The following is a 10,080-nucleotide window of genomic DNA, read 5'->3' as shown; positions in this document are numbered from 1 at the left end:
ACGCCCTGTCCAAGGTCCACTTTACTGCAGAGAGAAGCTCCTACTACAAGTCTCTATTGTCTGTGGAGGAAACCGCCAGACAGAGAAAAGAGAAGGTGAGTTTTGTTGGAATCCAGCATGCCTCATACAGACTCGGGCTCTGTTCCAAAACCACCTAGGCAGCATTTTAAAGCATCATTGGCACTCTGCTAGCACAAATCCTGGGCTAACAGTATACAGCAGTGTTATATTTTAAGATACCTCCCTTTGTCAGAAATCTAAGGCAGCAACAAAACCCTTTTATGCTAAGCCAGTTCACACAGCGGCCATTTTGGCAACACTCCAGTCAGATATTTTTATTCATAAGATACTGAAAAATTTTGATAATGTTCAGTCTAATTAAAAATGCACTATTTTACACAATATTTGTTGCCCTGTGGTGGTTGTTTTACACACTTTCAACATCAGATCCCATAGGAATCAATTGCTGAATCTGTTTATGTCGCACACTGGGTTCCTGCCCTGGTGGAATCTTTCAAATCAGTCCCTTGCAAGTTTACAGTTCATTTAGGATGCTGCCTTTTAAGGGTATCTTGTATAAACAGTAGAAAGCATGGCCGCCCACTAGGTTTTGGAACAGAGCTTCAGTCTTCTCTCAGTCACGATCAGAAATTCATATGTATCTAAGCAAAGAGATTCATTACTTATTATTCCAGATATCTTCCTGCCCCACTCTGGTAATAAATATCTCTTTTCTGCCCAGCATGCTTTGAACTTCTAGTGCTGAGGCCAGAGCCTGTCATCCAGTGTATATGTGGACAAAGAGAATACACATATCTGTTGTCATGTTGCATTAGTTCAGGCAGAACAAATGGACACCGGACCTCCAAAAACAGTAGGAGCTGGACAAACAGCACAGGAATGAGTGTGTAGCTCAGGGGGTGCCACAGGGCTATGTCTTTGGCACTATCAGTTTGTTCTCTTCTCCCCACTAAGCTGTGATTGATGAAACCCTTTTTGTCCCTGATCTCAATCGCTCTCTTCATTTTCATTATGGCCGAAACAGCCCACTGAAAGCAACGGCCCTGGTGGACAAACAACACTCCTGCCAGCTGTTTCTTCTGTCCTCTATCCCTCATTTGGCGAGAGAGAGAACGGCCCCGTGCTGATAGCAATATGATCTACTGCCCAAGGCGGCTAAGAGCGTGTTTCTGTCTTCCTTGTCAAATCCATCATTTTTTTTTCATCTCTCTCTCGCTCATCTCAATCTCTCTCTACAAAATATCGCACAAAGTTCCAAAACGTATAGCCACATCTTTCTTTCAAAGGCAGTGTTATCAGCTTCCAGCTCCTGTGAAAATAGCAACCAATCTGAAATGTGCATCCATAGATCTTCCCTTCTGATTGAACTTATACCTGGCTTAAAAACAATCTTGCTTGTTTACGCTCCCTTAGATATGCGCACAGACACTCGCAAATGCACACTCACTTGCACACCCCTCTGCCTCAGTGTCACCTCGCTGTAAACAAAGCATGGCATGTTTTGCACTGACACCTTGAGGAAAGCACAGTTTGACCCTTATTTCCTGTGCTGTCGCTTTCCCAGTGGGTTGGATTGACTCACTGATTCACCGGCAGTGAATCAAAGATGACAAGTTTGGTTTGTTGTCCACCAGTCTCCTGCTCTCTGGCCCTGTGGCTGTCTGGAGGGTGCCACCAGCACATGGCCACCCTAATGTGAATGTGTTAGAGGAGAGAAAAAAGTCACCCCCCATGAATCGGACAGCTGCATTGTTCTTATAGATTGTAGATACTTGTTCCCAATCCATGCTTGAATTTCCCAGGCCACCCTGGATAATGGAAATAATTAACCCTTCGGGACAAGTGGAAGATGGAAAGAAGTGCTGAGATCCGCATTTCTTTTCTCTTGATGGCCTCTGTTTTTGACACTGCCAGGTGTTTTTTTTTTTTTTTTGCATTGCGAAGGTTTTATTTTACTCTGTGTTTGTTCTCTTTTTGGTGGATGGGGAAGTGCTTGATGTTTGCTGTCATGTGTCCAGTTCAGAAAGTAACCGTAATTAAATTCACTAGGTCAAGTTTATATTAAAGTGTTTTTTTTTTTTCAGTGTTCTTTTATAATGAAAGAAATAAAAAGATCCATTAGTTTATAATAGTGGTCCAGTAGCTATAAAACAGAGTTAAAGAACCAAAGGAGACCAGGTGATTTTAATGAAGAGGAGCATTGCAGGATTTTGTTTGCTTTCCTTGAGGTTAAATTTTAAGAACTTAGAGTTTTCATATTATCAGCAATGGTTAATTTTTGGGTATATTATATTTGATATATGATATATGATATTTTTTCGGTCGGTTTCTCATGAGAGCACCTGGAGATTTTGTTTGGTCCTCACACTTATAGTGCATGTAAAACACTACTAATATTTCGTTTTTCAAAGTTTTCAACATTTTCAAGCCTAAAATCAGCAAGCTTTTGATTTGGTGGGTTGCTGTAAGTGTATGTGCTGCGGGGTGCTGCCAAATTAGTAATTATAGAACTTTTATGGGTACTCAAAGTGCTGCACATTGTGAGGGGGAATCTCCTCAACCACCACCAATGTGCAGCATCTACCTGGATTATGCGACTTTAGCCATATTTCGCCAGAATGCCCACAACACCAGCTTATTGGTGGAGAGGAGACAGAGTGAAGTGCATCTGTGGATGACACTGTTTTGCGTTTTCCTCTGAAACCGGCAGTACATAGCTGAGATTTATTCTTTTAATTCAAATGGAAATCTCATACAGTATTACGGTTAGTTTAAAACTGTGACTGAAACTGAATAAATAGCTGTGAACCATGTTGGTACGCAAATGAGCTGTATGAATTTATTTACCCAGTGCATTTTTTCCGGTTGCATATGCACACCCCTCACAGTGCATGAATAGGTCTTGATCTCTTCCCACTACTAATTCATTGTTGATAAGCAGAGACATCTTGGTAAATCTCCACACAAAAAAAGTCTTGCATTGCATTTGTGTTTAACCATGTGCAGAAACTGTTCCATGAATCCCTGCTTTTTTGCACACTTTTTTTTAATGCAACTTACCTTTAGATTGAGGGAATCCCTTTAGAAGTTCCTCTCAATATCATGTGCCGTCAGCACCAACACTGCTCTGAAATATAAACAGTTGCTGCATGGAGATGTTAGAACACTTCTGGTTGCTGGGAAACAGAGTAATGGCTGCTGATTAGTAAGCAGTTTATGACCCAGTGTGCACCAAGCCAACCCACATTCTCGCATCTCAACACAGGCTATTAAAAGAGCCTTCTTTTAATTGCAACACTAATTATGAGGCGGCAAATCTGAAGAGAAGTCCACTTTCTGTTGAGAAACAAGGCCTTCTGTCATTTATCTAAGTTTGGTCTACTTCACCAAGGCTCTGGTGGATCATCCCATGATTCTGGAAAACTGGGACAAACCAACCACTGATTACTATCCTCCCTTAGATCATAATCCTCATCATTGTTCAGAACATCACTGAGCTTGTCTGCCTTTCCCCCTTGCCGCTCCCACGGTCACTCGTTTGTTGTCTTGTTCCTGACTTTTCTGGTATTATTGGGGCATAATTCTGCCACCAGGGGGTTGATTTCAGCTCTAATAGCCTCCCCAGGCTCTTGTGTGCTTTACAACACTCGTGACAGGGTTCCGCAGGGGTTGAAAAGGGAAGCCGTCTGCTTGTGACATTTAAGCTCAATGATTTTATATGGTGGGGGAATACAGCCCAAGCCACGTGTGAGGTTAATTAAACTTGGTGAAAGGATGAGAATGTGTAAATCCTTTTTATACTATTAAAAGGTTAGTTCACCCAAAAATTTAAATTGTCATTAATGACTCGCCCTCATGTCGTTCCAAACCTGTAAGACCTTTGTTCATCATCAGAATACAATTAAGATATTTTTGCTGAAATCCTTTTGGAAAGAAAACACTTTAGTTGCATTGCTTTCTATAAGAGAGAAACCTGTCAAATGTAATTTAAAAAAAAACTTAATTAGGGCTCAAGCCTGGAGGGTGAGAGCCCTATTGTTCTCCTTAGGATTATTTGTATTATCGTATTATTATTTTATTGTATCTCGAACGGTTTGCTCGTGTTGAGGCGTTGAAATTATGGCGAGAAATGAGAAACAGGAAGTGTCTAATAACATCCACATACATTTCCTGAGTTTGATCAAACTTCATCAGATTATCCGTTGTATGATGTTGATCGCATATATGTGACTATTAGGAGTCAAAGTTATAGCGCCACCAACTGGCAGTTGGAAGTGTCATTTTCAAAATGCTTTGCATTCAGCATCTTATTTTTACTCGATTTGCTTCAAACTTCATCAGAATAATGTTAAAACACAGCCGATATAAATCTGCTTGGGGGATATCGATATCTAAAAATATTGTTGCCGTGGCAACATGTCAAACTGGAATACTTTTCAGGTGATTTTGAGGCATATAACATACTTAGAATTTCACGAAACTCAGAACACACATCAGTATTACTGATAGCTAGAAACTGGCATAAGCTCATAAATAGGCGTGGAGGAGGCACTCTATAGCGCCACCTTTTGACAAAAGTGGGGGGGGGGGGGTTAGTTTTAGCTACAGACACCAAACTCGGTACATATATTGTTCTTATCAAGACGGACAACTTTCTAATTCACAGTCATCAGCTACAACCAACAGGAAGTCAGCTATTTTGATTTGAATGTGGATTTTTTTTTATTCAGCTGTGAATTAATGCATACTGATCAGAGACAAGTACACTATACACACCAAACTTTGCCTACATGATGCAACAACATTGAGGAACTTAAATTGCGAATGGATTTTGGATAGATTGAACGGTTTTGTCGTGGTGATTTTTTGAAAAGACAGTAAAAAGGGAATCATTAATTGTCTTGTATTTTCAAAGTGCAGCTTCCAAACACTTTTTCATACAGAAAAAAAGTCATTCTGAGGAAATATGCATAGTTTCACGACTTTACAACACTGTATGGATAACAGAAAATTAAGAAAACTGTCGGACATCGAGACACCCCTCGCTGCAGACTGTAGCGCGGTTACGTACGTCACGTCACGTCACATATGTGTTTACCGCGCATGCGCTTGTAATTTGCATTGCGTGATGACGTTAGTTGTTTTCGCTTCGTGCATGCATTAAAACGATGCGCAAACTTAATAGAAAACTCTAATAAAATGTTAAAGTATTAAAGAACATTAAGGTGTAAAAAAAGACGGGAAAAATAACCATGTTTAATCATGTTTCATCTGAGGTAAAATTATACGGAATTAAAGTTTATTCTGTAATATCTGTGTAGTATCTTACAATATATTAACATTCTGTTGCACTTTACTTCACTGTGTATATTGTAATATTACACTTTAATGGCACCTTATATTTCTTATTGAGCTAGTCAAAATTACAACAGATAAAGTACAGTCATCGGCTCTTAATAGTGCAGATGGTAAAACGTGTGTTGTTCACAATTTGATGCAATCGATCCGGGTCCGAATCTGCCTTTTGACAGTTTTTTTCCTACCTTTTCAAATTTCAAATCACATCAGAAAAGCATTTATTTTAAATAAAAACGAAGGAAATAATCCAAAAGTTGTGAAGGAGGGCTTTATTGTCCTAATATGGTGGCATCCATTTAATAATTTGAATTAAAATTATAATTTACACTCGGTAATTATTGCATACTGTTTTATAATGTACTACAATGCTGAGGTGCAAATAATTGCTACTATTTGCAATAAGTAAAATAAATAGCAGAAAATCCTGCTATTTTAACATGGTATAAAATGGAATATATAGCCATTTGCACTTAGTGCCTTTCTTATGCTATGGTTCTTGTTTATATATTTTTTAACTATAAACTTTGACATTTTTCTTTTGCTTTGGCAATTCTGCATGTGAAACATTTAAGCCAATAAAGTAGTTTTAAGTTCAGTTGACTACATACAGTATATTTTCAGTGTCTGCATCCCATTTTATGCAAGGTGCCTCCAAAAAACCCAAAAAGATGACAGTGATCTTTATTTATTTCAAAGAACAAAACAGAAAATATAATTGTATATACAAATATAGATTAAGACTATAGACATGACACAAGAAAAAAAAAATCTGAAATTCACCTCCATCACTGATAAAACTAAGTCAAGCAGTAGCCCTCAAATTCTTTGAATGGATAAAACCCACACAGGACTCTCCTCCTGCGATTCCTCACACAGCTAGGTGGACAGTCTTTAAATATCTCACTGCACCGTACACACTGGGTCAGAGAACATGACGCCCGGAACTCAGGTTGTATTGTTCAGACAATGCACTCAAGTTCACGACACCTAATTTACATAAAAGAACAAACAATACTAAAGCAATATTAAATCATTTTGAAAAGGCAGAAGAGCCATACAAGGAAAATATTTTAAATGTATTTTTAAATATATTATAGCATGGTGTTAGAAAAAGTGTTATTTGCTTTGTCGGTAAAAGTCAAAGTTGTCAAGTCAAATTTTAGGTTGGCTTGGCTTGAGTTTTTTTTTTTTTTTTCAATTTGAAAATTTTACAGTTGAGGGCTATACAGTCTGTCAGAGAAAGAAAAACAGATAATTACAGTACTCTAGCCACATGAAGTGGATCTCTTCTCTGAATTTCTTCTCACTGACAATGTCCCCAAAAAGTCATATTAAGACATATGAAGGTCAATTTAATTATTGTAAAGTGTCATTGGTAAACACTAGTTAATGTATTAATTAACATGAACTAACAATGAACAATACATGTGTTACAGTATCTATTAATCTTTGATAATGTTAATGAAAAAGATTACAAATATGATATTTTTTTTTGCAATGCATGCAACCATCAATGGCATTACTTTAAGTCTTTCTGCTCAATTTTAAGACATCTTTAATGCTTCATTTTAGGCGAAAGAAGACTTTGAAAGACCAGCATTCGAATACTATATCATAAAACATGTCATAAATGTTTGAAATCGCACACATTTGCAATGACACTCTCTATGATTTTGACCAAAGCATTCTTACAATTAATAGCAATTTAAACTAAATTTTTTAAGAAAACAAAAGTAATATCTCATATCCACCATACCTTACGAACATCCGGAAGTGATTGAGCCTGGATATGCGCATTAATGACAGTCAGTACGTTAAGCGCGTTCAGTGTCACGAGCTCACAAAAAAACTAATTTATTCTTGTTTAAGAGCTTTTTAAAATAAAATATTACCACGAATGCACGCAGTCCACCCATTATAACACAACAAGAGCTACATTCAGGTGTTTGTTAGCGGTTTAAGTGTGCACATTAAAGACAGTGCGAGACTGTCTGAGGGCAGACAAACATTGATTTCTCGAGCTGCAGGATGCTGAGGCTTTTCGTCGTAAGAACGAACACATCACGGACAAAATTATTTCAAAATACATAATAGCTTGGCGAATATAAACGGAAACAGCCACGTGAACATAAACTGTTGAGAAATAAATCTGAAGTGGATCATGAGACTGGATTTGAACATTAAAGTGACCGCATTTACCAACTGCTTTTGTCTTCAATTTTAATCTATAAAAATATATTAATTATAAAATTATTATTATTTTGCTCTAACAAAAATTAATCTATATTTAATTAAATCGACGACATTTTATTTTACATTTGATTTGTCCATTTCTGCATCTAAACACCTAAAAACCTAAAACATGCTCTATTATACTATTTTTTTTTTAATTTCTTTATCGTCCAATTTAACTGGTGTACACACTTTTATTTTCATAATAAACTTGTTTGTTAGATTATAGACAGTCACAGTGGTCTATGCTAAATATTAACGGGTTTTATTCAAAGTAGGCTATTTTTTTTATGTAAATCCAAAAAAATAAAAATAAAAATAAAAAACATTGAAAAACAATAACTGTTGTACTTTTTTATATATTTTGTATAATTTCATAGTTTATGCATTATAATTGTAAAAACAAAAATAAATTTAGCCACTCGCATAGAAATCTCTTAGGCCTTATCCTTTTCTTCTTATAGGTCAATAAAATCATTTATAAAAATACTTATAAATAAAGGATTTGATAACACTGTAAAATATTGTGTAATTTGTTAACATTAGTAAATGCATTGGTAGCACTTTATAATAACTGCACTCATTAGTAAATAGTCAGTTCATGCTTTATAAAGTCTTGTCCCAAAATTAATAGTCATTAGTAAGCAGCTTATAAATACAGCAATAAATAACTTTTTCTTGGTTTATAAGCACATATATTACAAAGGAGAGTAAAAGGTCAGTTATCTTCCAAAGAAAAAGAAACAAACACAACACAGATTGATGCAGAACTCAGAAATATTTATTTCAATATGCAATAAAAGGAAACCTTACACTTTAATGTGTGTGTGTGTGTGTGTGTGTGTGTGTGTGTGTGTGTGTATGTACATATGTATGTATAGTAGGAGCCATTTTGGTGATGGTAAAGGTTTTGTCCACTGGGTGGTGCTGTGGCTATGTTTAATTAGAGCACCTGAGCAACAAGTGTGAGTGTGTGTGTTGGTATTTGGGAAGCACACAGTTTTTGAGTGCACTGCAGACTTGCTCTCAAGGTGAATTCTAGTTGTATGCAGTCCATAAGGTATGGCTTTGTGTGTATGTGAACAAGGAGAGGCCACAAGAAGTTTGAGATCATGTTTAATGGAGCTCAAGTAATAAAAAAAGACATTTTTTATGCATCTACATCCGTCTGCATGGACTCTGTTTGTACGTGTTTTAAACTTACTGAAAAAATGAGCCAAAAACAAAGGTTTAACTCGGACTGAAAATCCAAAATTATTAGATCCCCATGAAAATTATTCAAAATAAGTACAGTAATTGCAAAGTTAAGATATGACCACTGGACAGCAAAATGCTTACTGGGTCAGAAAAAAACAAGTGGAGAAGAATAGGAACACATTAACTGCAAAAGAATTAAGAATTAAAGTGAAAAATCAGGTGTGAAACTATCAGCGAGCATTTAGTCTCCAGTGCCAACATTTTCCAGAGCTGCAACTTTCCTGGAGTCTCCAGAATTACAAGGTGTCAGGTTCTGAGAGACTTAAAAGATCCCCAAAAAATGACTTAATTAGAATACCATGAAGTATTGTGAAATACTATATATTAAGGCTTTATGAACAGATGGGTTTTGAGTGACTCTTGAAGGACCAGCACCACCTTCTCTTGTACAACGCTTTGAGGAATATATCTTCCAGAATCTGGCATTAGATTTAGGAGCTTATTTTTATTCCATCTCCTATCCTGAAAAGTCTGTCTTGCAGAATTGACTAAAAAATAATCTTCACATTCATTCTTAATTCTTTTGCAATTATTTTTGTCATTTCCTCACTTTTTTTTTTCTGCCCCCGTTACCCAGTCAGCATTTTTTGTCCAATGGTCAAGTCTTAATCTAATTATTGTTAATTATCTTAAAACAATTATTGTTCATGTTAACATAGTTAATTTTTATGAATGAAATCTTATTGTAAAGTGTTACTAAAGTTACTAAAGTATATATGGTTCTGTGAATGTGATTTCAAAGTCTAGATGATTCGGATTAACCCTTTAACTGCCGTATCCCTTAAAACCTGACTGCCAGAGGGCTATTGTGAATGTATGTGCCCGCTGGGCACAGTTTACCTGATGCCACCGGGGTGGCGTTGCACTGTTGGCTTGAGCCCGCCATCGCTGCTTGCAGCTACATTTTTAATTAAGATTTATTTAAGATGAGCGAAGGTCTTGCAGCTTTGGAACGACATGAGGGTGAGTAAATAATGACTATGACTAATAATTTTCATTTTTGGTTGTGCTAACCATTTAAGAGACCTCCAAAACAATCAGGCTCTGGTAGAACCTAAATGTCTCACACAAATTGATTTAGGAGGAATGCAGCGACTTTAAAATGAGCATCACAGAAGAAAAATGCTAACCTGACAAATTCCAGCCCACTTAATGTCTGCAATGGTTTCTGAAAGAATATTTCTATTACTTTTGATTTCATTTGGCTGAATC

The 10,080-nt window shown here is 36.6% G+C and overlaps 1 protein-coding gene across 1 annotated transcript in view; it reads left to right on the top strand.

The window, feature by feature from the left end:
• The first annotated feature begins 6 nt into the window (after positions 1-6).
• Positions 7-10,080, top strand: part of LOC132105846 (staphylococcal nuclease domain-containing protein 1-like) — a 55,078-nt gene continuing 45,004 nt past the window's right edge. Inside the window, exon 1 of the mRNA XM_059511289.1 lies at positions 7-95. The gene's annotated coding sequence lies outside the window, so the exon portion shown is untranslated. The remainder of the gene's footprint in view (positions 96-10,080) is intronic.

This window comes from Carassius carassius, chromosome 26 (assembly GCF_963082965.1).
Source record: "Carassius carassius chromosome 26, fCarCar2.1, whole genome shotgun sequence".
Classification (NCBI taxonomy): Eukaryota; Metazoa; Chordata; class Actinopteri; order Cypriniformes; family Cyprinidae; genus Carassius; species Carassius carassius.
The sequence above is the reverse complement of the archived record's forward strand: the minus strand, read 5'-3'. Positions and strand labels throughout refer to the sequence as shown.